The 11,844-nt window shown below is 35.9% G+C and overlaps 1 non-coding gene across 1 annotated transcript; it reads left to right on the top strand.

Annotated features, from left to right (window-relative positions):
- Positions 1-693: 693 nt before the first annotated feature.
- On the top strand, positions 694-776 carry trnal-caa (transfer RNA leucine (anticodon CAA)). Its single transcript has one exon. It is a non-coding gene; the product is annotated as a tRNA-Leu (tRNA).
- The last annotated feature ends 11,068 nt before the right edge of the window (positions 777-11,844 follow it).

Genomic DNA, 11,844 nt, shown 5'->3' on the forward strand with positions numbered 1-11,844 from the left:
CTTGACACCCTTGTGGGAGCTCCTTGGTAAAACATCAGTTTTGATGCCTGCTTTTTGTTTAGCTGGGCTGATTTGATTTGAGTTGTCACTTGAACTCATCCCAGCTATCATGATCACCCGATGGTTCCTGTGAGTCTTCACTGTAAGTTTCCCAGCTTTCCTCTTGTTCTTCCTGCAAAGAGCTATCATATTTCTCTGTGTCTTGTATGTCGTCTGATTCAGTTTTTAAATCCGAGACATCATCTAAAGTGCCTGTGGACCTCTCATCTTCCTGTGAATCCTCACTATAGCTTTCCTCTTGCGATAGGTCCTGAATTTCTTGTTTCCCCTCTGATGAACCGTTGACTGACGTGCTTGTAAAGGATTCTTCCTGAGGTGAGTCGCCCCTGAGTATGGACCCTTTTGTGAGGAACCCTTGAAAAAAGCTTCACCTACAGAATGTCAAATTTCTTAAACATTTAGCAATGCCCAAATCATCACACCACCACCATCATGCCTGACTAATGAAACAATATTGCTAATATGCTCTAAATATTTCACCCCATATAGATACCAATACAGAAATTTGAAAAAAACAGTTTTTTGTGTGTTATTTTTGTTGGTCCAAACATTTTAAAAATTATCCAGGTGTTATTTCATTTCATTTTATTGCAATATTGGTTGCACAAAAGTTGAACATTCCAAGCTTTTCAAACCAGGATGGCCGAGTGGTTAAGGTGTTGGACTCAAGATCCAATGAGTGAATGCTCATGTGGGTTCAAATCCTACTCCTGGTAGAGATAACTATTTGACAATTCATGATTGTGTCCTATATTTAGGCTCAGACATTGTCATGTAAGACATTAAATGTTTTTTTTATCCAATATTTGGGCAGTTCTCAGCAACTAATTGTTGTCGTCCCACATTTTCCTTGTTTTGTTGCAGTCTTAATGCTTCCATCAAGAATGTCAAGTTGTTCATTTCTTAAACATTTAGCAATGACCTGAACCATCACACTACCACCATCATGCCTGACTAATGATACAATATTACTAACATGCTCTAAATATTTCACGTCATACAGAAATACAATACAAAAATCAATACAGAAATCCCAAAGAAAGTGTTTTGTGTGTCATTTTTGTTGGTCCAAACGTTTTAAAAATTATCCAGTTGTTTTTTTATTTTATTGTATTGCAATATTGGTTGCACAAAAGTCTAAAATTCAAAGCTTTCACAACCAGGATGGCTGAGTGGTTAAGGCATTGGACTCAAGATCCGTTGAGCGTATGCTCATGTGGGTTCAAATCCTACTGCTAGCACAGATAATGTCTTGTTTATATGTGCATAGTGTTGCAGCATTAATGCTTCTATCCAGAATGTCAAATTTTCCATGTTCTGAATGTTTAGAGCATTTTCTAAATGTTAGATATTATATTCATCTTTTCCGCAAGCAATAATGCAATAAAATACATTAAAAAGAAATCCGGGATAATTTTAGAAGTGCTCTAAACCAGGGGTCCCCAAACTGCGGCCCAGGGAATAGTTTCAACAGAGGCTCTGGAATGGCAAATTTTGGAAAACTGTCTTTACGAATTTTTATCTTTAACAACAGACCAATGCTAAATACGTGATAGTTGTTTACTTAACATCTGTAAATAACCTGTTCATACTTTAAAACTGTACCTCAGTTTACACTATACAAAAATAATCAAAGTTGTTTCTTGTTTAACATACTTTGCACCTTCTCAAAAATGTAAAATTGAAGCATTTTATGTTCGGTTCAACATAACCTATTTTTAAAGGTCTTTAAATTTCCAAAGCAATAAAACTATTTTAAAGGGTATTTATTTTGGAGAAGATTTTGTACGTCAGAGGTACGTTTAAGCTTTTTATTGTTACGGGTTTCTACACATTCCACAGCCGCCACTAACTTTAGTTGTTAGTCTAATTAAAGTGCTTCCGGAAGTCAGAAACATTTTAAGAAATATTTCTAAATTTAAATAACACAGCCTTTAAGTTAATGAAGTTTTTATTGGGTTTCACGCACCGTTGCAGATTTACAAATCATTTGCAGATAAAAAGTGGAAGAACTTTTCTGATGAAATTAGCCGCTACATGATTAAGCCACAGTGTTTCACATGCCTCAGAGTCACCACAAAGGAAAATGCCAAAACTTCAAGGTTGTAAAGCTGGGTTTGTGTGACCTCTGATATGAGCAGTCATAGAGATTCCCTGCACGCACTCCCTCACAAAAGAAAGTGAGGGAAAGAATCCTGGCTTCTTTTTCTTGAAGACTTCAGCGCTCTGGGTACGATTCAAGCCAACCAATAAAACAAATGCCAAAAAAAGAACAGAAAAAGGCGGAAAATGTGGGGAGTGGAGAAAAATAGCCTTTGACGTGTTGTTCTAGACTGAGAGAAAGTGGCATTGTTGTTATGTTTTTGTTTGCAACAGCAGGGGTAGGCTTCCAGTGAGAGTTTAGGCACGTCACAGGCCTCGCTTTACCTCCTCAAAGGGTAAAGAGAGGGCCAAAGCTACGACTGGGTCACTCTCTAGTCTTTGAAGTCAAATAATGCCACCTCATCGATCACTGATTCAAAGGCCCCTTTTCCTTCTTTCTCCATTTCTTTCTTTTCACCCTTAAAAAGGCTTCTTTTGGGGGATGCAAACAAACCTTAGTGAAGGCAACTTCACTTTCCCTCACAAAAAGTCCAAATGAGAACTCTAGAGCGGTTTGTACTAAATAATTGTGGTATATACATTGATTCTAAAGACATGTACAAGATAGAATCCAAAAATAAAGAACAGATGTCCATCACACTGGGATGAGTCAGCTAATACGAGTGATTAGTCTTTTTCCCAACCTTTATTTTTATTATATTTAAAATTGAATACAGAGTGTGAAGTTGATTAGATTCTAGTCTTTAAAAAACGTTCTTAATGTGAAGAGAACATAGTTACCCCTCTGGCCTGAGAAACACTGACTTATGTCACTTATTGCTGATGGGATACTCTGGGTGTGGGAACACTGCTCCAACAAAAGGGGTGTTTTTGTCAGAACCGTCTGTAGACAGACCCTAATGAATCATATGCTAATTTGGAGGTTACATAATTTATTTATGGTCAAAGTGCAACTCACACGAAATAATTTTAAAACATGGTATTAATCTTAATGAAAACAACAAACTGTGAAATACTTGTTTAAGACATTAGCAAAATTTTACTAAAGGGTTTGTGAGAAAAAAATCGCTGGATTTGCCATAAAGAAGTTAAAAAAATGTCATAGTAGGCCACAGTCTAAAACTTCCCATTTCTTGTTAAAGACCCACTTCATTGAAATGTGTGTTCCTGTGGAATTCTTTTGCATGAATGAGGACACGAATAAAGAAAATTAAGCTTCAAAATGCATTTCTGAGTATTTCTTCATTCAAATCATTGTTAATGAGGAGAAGACAAAAAAACTGAAAAAGCCTGTAGCAGTGACGTATATGCTACAGTTGGCGGGCCACCAGCTTCCTGATCAGCTTCCTTCCAATGCATTTATCTATAGACCCATGTACATCTGTTTATTTCCTTGGCCGAGCTGCCATCTGGCTCAAAACTGTTGGATAGCTCTGATATTGCTCACCACTTTTGTTGCACCGGTAATGTTAGGCTGGGATGTGAGAGGCTGTAAGCTCACAGTAGAGCGTGTAAACAGATGGAAGATGGGAAGTCTGGACAGGCTTACTCCGTGCCATTAGTCCCGCCCACAACTTAGAGGCGAATTTCTGAGAAACGACTTAACTAAGTCCTAGAAAACAACACAGATTTTTTAAAATTTTGCCTAAAAATTGCATAATCATAATCAAAAGACCACTGGGAACGCTTTCACAATAGATCAAGAGATGACTGAAGTGGGACTTTAAAAAAGGATGCAATCAAAATGTGTCAAAGAAAAGTAAATGAAGGCCTGGAAAATGAGAATGGTTAGCCAGATATGCAGACGAACTTCTTTTGTGATCATTATGTCAGAAAACTGTCCTCATTCTGTTGATGTCTTGAACTGGGCAGTTCACAGATAACTGCTTGAGTCATGTGTTGTTACTGGTCACTTGAATCCCTAATCGTTCCTGTTCGCCTTCCCTTCCTCTCCCTGCTTCCACCCTTCCCCTCGGTTTCTCCTTCCCTTGACGTGTTGCTCTCTCTCATTCTTTTTCCTACTTCAGTGTTACTTCACTTTTTGTGAGTGCTCCTCCACCCTTCTACATTTCCGTTGGTGTAAGTTGTGAGAAAGCTCAGCCAAGGACGTCCGATGTACTCTTGCTATCGCTGACCCCTTGCACCTCTTCCATGCTCTTCCTCCATTGCTGAAATGAACAGTTTCATCATCAATCACTGGTTGCTCTTTAAAAAATGTCATTGAAAATATTTAAAAACAGCATGCACCTTGTGAAGTTAGTTATTTTTTGAGGGTGATCTTACACTTTAAAGTCACTTTAAAACATGTCTATCAGTTTGACATTGGAGGCACCAGCGGCCAGATTTATTATACTTAAGCTGTTTTATGAAAGAAATCTAAATATTATTGATGCAACTGTATCCTGATGTGCAAGCCAGATTCCCACAGTTTTTTTTCTTTTCTCTCTCATTTGCATCTAAGAAAACACAATTATCACCAAAGTGAAACAAGCATTAGAAGGTGCTCTTTCGTCTAACTGAAACTTCTGTTTCTTTGTTAAAAATCCAAAAAATAGACTAAAATTGCTTCCAGTTTTTTTCTTCCAAAAATGGAAAAGAATAAAAAAAAATTTTTTAAATCTTAATAGAAATTCTAATCAGCCCTTGTGTCAGATTAAGGTGACTCCAATTATGTACAGAACCAGTGATGAAGAACCATCCTTACCAAGATTCATTAGGAACAGGTTCAGCTTACTGCCGGAAATGCAAACCAAACTCCTGCTCTGCTTGTACAGAGAATGGATGTCCCTTACTAGGAAGCTCTTGATCCCATATTCTCAGAACATCTTCCACAGAACACCACAAGTGATCAAAGATCAAATGCTTTATCTAAATCCACAAAAGACATTGCATTGGCTTGGATGGGAAAAGTCCCGCAAACCCGTAAGATTCATGTTCAGGTGTTTGGATTGTAGCTAAAAAACAACATAATCATAATTAAAAGACCTCTGGGATCAAGTTTACAATAGAACAAAAGATGATTGGAGTGAGCACCTTGGAAGCAAAGAACTGGAGGTCCTGAATAAACAGTAAAAAATGTACTTTTATTTATTTGTGCCCATGATTACATTCACGTGTCTGTCATTCATTTATTTGTCTTTGAAAAAACGGAAAATAAAAAAGCACACATCCTCTGGCTCTGTTGTGTGTTCAAGTCAGACTGCTCTACATAATTCAGACAATATTACAGGTTCCTGGAAAAGCTTGTTTGTAATGTGTAGAGCTGTTGCCTGCACTGATCTGTGACTGGCACAGCTGTTTGGAGTAATAAATTTGATAGTGTGATTGACCGAGAGTGGATTTCTTTTTTGTAGCACCATCTGATGTATTTTTCACAATAAACTAATTGTATTTCATCACTACAGAGCTAAAAGCATTTTCCCTGAAACAACTGTTTCATGACTGTTTTTGAAAATAATCCAAAAAGACTTTTTTTTGTTGTTTGTTTTCTTTTTTGCTGCCATAAATGGAGGCGCTCATGACCACAACCTAATTAGGAATTGGTGCTAAAATATGTCAACCTTGGCAACAAATGCATTATACAAATGGATGCCATAAATATATAATTATATTTTTAAAGTGCATTTTAACTTGAACTTTTACATAAAAGACCAAACTAAATGAAGCCCAAACCTTCAAGGATTAATGAGTATGAACTCCTAACAAGACAGCTATAGAAAGCATGGAACTTAAGTTATTATGAATATACTTATATGTTGTTGTTTATTGTACAATGCAAAAGTCGAGATTTAAAGTGCTTTCCTGAATGTCTATGTTTTGTAATGTTGCCAAGAATTTTGATTAAGTGTAGTTAAGACTCACTTATTTAACTACTCAGGACTATGTAGGTCATGGGGGCTACAACCTTTAATGCTAAAAGAGCCATTTAGACCAGTTTCTTACAGACCAAAACCCTGTGAGAACATATTTACATACGTTTTTGGGGGTATAAAGCCATGTATTCATAAGACTTTAGATTTTAAATATTTGCAACTGAATTATAAGTGTGCCTTTTTTACTTTTGACAGCAGCACACAACAAATTCCTTTCAAATAAAATACTGTACATGCTGTGTCAAAATAGATCTTCCTGCTGCAAGAAGACCAAGTATACCATGAGATTTTCTATGACTTTGGTCTTTCAACCTTTTTTCTTCTTTTTTATCATCAATTTAATAAAATTATTAATGTTATGCATAGAATATTAATGTGAAATAATATGACAACACAGGTGTAGAATTGTGTTTTTGTTTTTTTAATTTAAATGCAGTCATTTATTCTATTTTAAGATGAACTTTGTCTCTAAACAGCAACAACACACGATATTTTAGCAGAAGATCAGATTATAATAAACCCCTTTGACTGGAGATTAAACATTTTAATAAATTATCAGTATGTTAAAAATGTAGACATATATTACAAAACTGATTAACTAAAACAAATGAACCAAAACTACAAATCCATTATTCATTCAAATGGTTAGAATTTTTCTTTTCCCTCAATGGAGGGATAAAAGAAGAGAGAAACGTGGCTCCGCAGTTTAGGGTTGCACTCCTCTGATCTAGGCTGTCAAATTATTTCATAATACTGTTTAAGTAATAATCATGACTAGAAAGACTGCATAGCCTCACTGCACAGCCTGTGTCACAGAAATGTCAATCAGTCAATCCAACCTTTAGAGCACTTTTTGCGAATTAAAAAAAATTACAAACTGATAAAGATCAAAATCCTAAAATATTTTAAAACATGCCAGGTGTCCAGCGCCCACACAAACCTGATCCCAACACACGTTGGGCACAGGACTGCTAAGAAAAAGACCCCCTCACCCCCAGAGAGCAGTCTGCAGAAGAAAGCAGCTGCTGACACCAGTCCTATGAACAGGCCATAGCCAGAACCAGAACCAGCACCGGCCCTGCTAACAATCCCACAACCAGAGACTTACCAAATGCAAACGGCTCTGAATAAGGACACAGTGGAGACATCAAAATCTAGAAAATAAATAAAATATGAAAATAATATTATAAGGGAGGAAAGTTACAAGAATATAGTTATGTATTTTTTAAAGAGAGTCAAAAATAGACAGATATATCATAAATTAAAAAAAAGTATAAGTACAAAAAAAGTAAAACTGTAAGTTAAAATACAAGTCAAAAAGGTAGGTATAGAGTCTTCTTTTAAAATTATTTAAGTCTCTGTGGCTGTCAGGTTCTCCAGAATTCTTCTAGAGACGTGCGACATAACACTGGAAGGATCCTTCACATTGGCTTTTTGTAACCCTGATAACTGCCCAGGTTTTTTTGTTAAAAGCAATTTTGTTAAATACTGAAGAAATAGATGTAAAAAATGTTTTTTTTTAAATACTAAATGTCCTCAGCTAATGATATTGTCAGTTTTACATACATTTAGTTCTGACAGAAGGTAATCACATAAAGGAGGCTCACACACTTAACTTGTTCCAGTGTAAAGGGTCAAAGGCTGATAATTTGAAGGAAAACTGAAACACATTCAGTGAATGTGTTTGTGTGGCTCAAAATCTGCATCTCATTTGTTCACAGCTGGTAAAAGCTCCAGTCTCTGCAACCCTAAGTAGGACTCAGAGGGTCCAGAAGAGTTGTGAATTATTTGTGAAGTACTTTTGAATACTCGATATGTGCACACACACTCTTGTGTGTGGTCACTGGCCTCTGCTGTGATTCCCATCGTGCTTTTTGCTTTTGTGGGCTTTCACTTCTCTCAGCCATGATTTCATACAAACTGGCAGGAAATCAAACCACTTTGATACTGTCTGTAATTCTTGCTTTAATTCTACTGAGATTATTAAGGTATTTCAGTGCAGCTTTTGATAAGACCTGCATTATCCTGCATTTTTCTGGTTGCACTGGGAAAACTGAAAACAGCTTTGAAATGGATTGCTTAGGATTGATTAGGAAGTAGGAAATTATCCCACACAAGTCCCACACAAACACACAGCTTGTACAGTTATATTTAAGACATTATAGGAAAAAATATAGGGAACAACTTATGGTCAAATACTTATTTTTCATTTACAAAGATAACCAGTAACTAATCAAATCTGGGATGAAGGTACTTTAGGATCTTAAACCATGCTCGGGGCACAAAGATGTTTTAATCAACATGCAGCAGAAGCCATGATTAAGGTGCCAATGCCACAAATGCTAGAAATTACAGTTTCTTAAGGTAAACTTTTATTGCCCCCCCCCAAATAAAATACAATCCAGGTTGACATCTAAGGACACACCCTAGATTTCACTCAACACACCATAAAACTTAGAGTAGCAGCATATTAAGATGTGATTCATGTGAAACTACTAAAAGGTGCCAGGGAAAGTAGCTTGTTAAATGGAAGCTCCTCAGTATGGATGGTTTGCATTTCTCCTTAGCTAAAAATAGATCTTCTCTGTTGCTGGTCCGCTGGAAAAAAAAAAGAAAGAGTAAGAATTGCATGCAGAAACAATTAGTGAGGGTAATTAGAATCATTGTTCTTTCCTTTTGTGTAGATGGCGTGCAGCAGCACTGTTAATGAAATGTTGCAATGGTCTGATAATTGTGGACAGAATTACAGGAATGTTTTTTCTTTTTTTTTAATCCTTAGGTGAGGAGCAACAGGATGTGCAAAACCACCATCACTGTGTCTTAAATTTTCTGCGACAAATAAAAATACCAAAGCAATTTTTTCAGCTGGCTGCCTTCTCACAGAAAATGTCCTAAACAAAAGGAAACTATTGATCTACCAAAATATTTTGTCTCCAAATGTGTTCTTTTTTATACAAATGTTGAAAACCATAGAAAGCTGCAACATTTCTTCTCCTTTAAAAGTGAAGCCACATCGTTCACATCTTTCCACAAACAAGGCAGGAAAAAAAAGCTTATCAGCAGTAAAGTAATGATCCCAAACACACAATGACCCTTATCACACCTACACATACACACAAATCTTAGACGTCATTGATACCGCAGCCCACTTTTTTAAACAAGATTTCAGCTTCTGTTGTAAGAATCTGCTGTGACGCATTTTAGTGTTCACATCTTATGAAAATGGGGGCCTATTTTGTTTCGTCAGTTGAAGGAGAGAATCCTTTTATTCTACGTCTAAGACAGACTACATGTTTATTATTAAAAATGTGGCGTCATAAAAATGTATATGCATTTACATTTTTTTAGCATGTCAAAGTTGACAAAAATATATTTAAAGTTGGTGCCAGTGCACAAGTTTACAATGTCTCTTACTTACACCTCCCTCAGACCTGAGAGTTGCGCTCGCAGCCATTTACCTCAGCAATCTCACGGGAGGTTCTCTGGATGGCAGTGCCTTAGATTTATTCAAGTAACCGGACAATTATTCATTCTTGCTCATTCAAGATAGGCAGGCTTTTAAAGGTTAATTGCAGCTGCTAATTGCTCTTCCTCCCTTTTGCTATTTTTTTTCAACGACGTCATTCACTGGCCGCACCAAAATATCTCTTCAACCACTCTGGTGATGGCTTTTCCCTTCAGAAGGACACAGCTGTGTCCGTTGCAGTCTGATCATCTATAATGTCATTCATTCCCAGTTTATTGCTTAAATCACGCTTTTTTATTCACTTGTTTATTAGGAAAGCTTGGAAACTAAGAAAAAAATAAATAGAGTTAAAATGTTTAGTGCTTTTATTATTACAGTGATTAATATTTCACTGAACTTAATACACAATAGTAGATATATATGTTTCCTACTAATATTATTAAGACAAATGACATAACATTTTGATCACCATTTGGTATGATTTTACTTGCACAAAAATAAAGCAAAACACTTGACCTATCCATGCAGTATCAACAGTTTTCAAACCTTAAAGACATTTTAAAGGTATTCTTCACATTTAAATGTAGATTTGGGGTTGATTCTTTTTTATCAGTGTTACTAAACAATAACAATTATAAAAGGAGTAACTTGGACCCAATGACTGAGGTTTAAGCCATGGTTGGCTTAATTATTATTCATGATGCATCACTATATATAAAAAAAGTACTGTAGATTAAAAAGATAGATTTGTAGCTCGAATTTGAGTGGACTTGCTGCTTTAGACTAGACCCCTTCCACATCTACTCCACATCCTACCATTTAAAAAAAGGTGTAGTGAAGGAAGCAGATTAAGAAAAGGAAAAGCATTCAGATGTTGGGCTGTAACTTTGGCCTCACTGCGTCAACGGCTTTTCCTTTCTAGAGCCATGTCGTTATGAAAACAACAGCTATCTAACTTTTGACAGATAAAGGTGTTGCCCAGATTTGAGGGTTTGGGAACTGAGTTTGTGACTGGTTTCAGCGCTAGCATCAAAGCAATCCAGCAGCATGAAATAATTTAAACAGTTTTTTCTTTCATTCTTTTTTTGCTGAGTATTTCAAGATAGAATCACCTAAACTCCTAAAAATAAAAACATTTTCTTTGCAGTTAAAAAAAAAGTGCTTTTATACAGATACTTTATAGCAAGCCAGTATAATGCTCATAAACAGCAGTGAAGTGTAAAAGGCTTTTTAGCCTAAGAAAGAAGAATGATGTTATTCCTCATTACCATACCTGTCACATTTACCGCTTTCCCATTTGTGGATAGAATGCTGGCCCGTTGCCTTGAGCTCATGTTTGCTGTCTGTTTTTATACCATGTTCATCAATACTCCCAAAAACACTCTAAAAAACCTTTACACTTCACAAGCCATAGTAAAACATATGTTTAATATGCCTCACACATTTTTGGGCCATAAAAGATTAAAAAAAAAAAAAAAACTTAGACTGGTTTCTCATGTGCAGGAGAAACTCTGGTACACCATAGAAAGTAAGTCAAGTGCACGAGAAAGAGACTCATGTGAAGCACACCAGATTGCAGCAGAGGATATAGACCTTATTAACTTTCTAAAAACACGTAATACTTCTGACAATGTCATCAAGAACTGTCAAGTATAAGCCGCCATTCGCATGTCCATGGTCAAATCAGCTGTCACTGGATTTTAAGTGCGGAAATTTTAAGTGTGCAATATTTACAGTAGCAGGGCTGCAAAGGCTAGATAGTGTGGAAGTACAAGTAATAAGTTACTATTGATGCAAATGACAAGATAATACTTACTGTCTATGTTTGAAAATCTTAAATAATAAAGAAATTTCAAAAATGTGAATAACCTCTTTTTCAAATTTTGACTTTAAAAAAACATGCTTCTCAAATTGGTAGATTGCAACTCCTTCATAATACTACTTAGTACATCATAGAGTATTAACACCAATACATTTTACTACATAGTGTGTGAGTAATCAATTTTTGAAATATCATAATGGGTGTAACATTTACATAAGTTAGAAGAATTTGGCTGTAAAAAACCTTCCTCAGATTAGTAGATCATAATTCCTTTATAGTACTACTTGGTACATCACACAGTACTAACACACAAAGTATCAACTAATTTAACTGCGTAGTTTTTGAGTAATTCCACTTCTGCAAACTACCAATTAGTTTCTTGTGCTCAGCAGTTTGTTTCTCATGCGCACCATTTTATTTGTTGTGCTCGCTAGTTTGTTTTTCTACATTTGCTACGTCAAGTTTTATTTTTTTAACATTTATCTATTTATTTAGAAACAAGCTGGATTAGTTGCATTAGA

This window comes from Oryzias latipes, chromosome 4 (genome assembly GCF_053564925.1).
Source record: "Oryzias latipes strain Hd-rR chromosome 4, Olatipes_Hd-rR_3.1".
NCBI lineage: Eukaryota > Metazoa > Chordata > Actinopteri > Beloniformes > Adrianichthyidae > Oryzias > Oryzias latipes.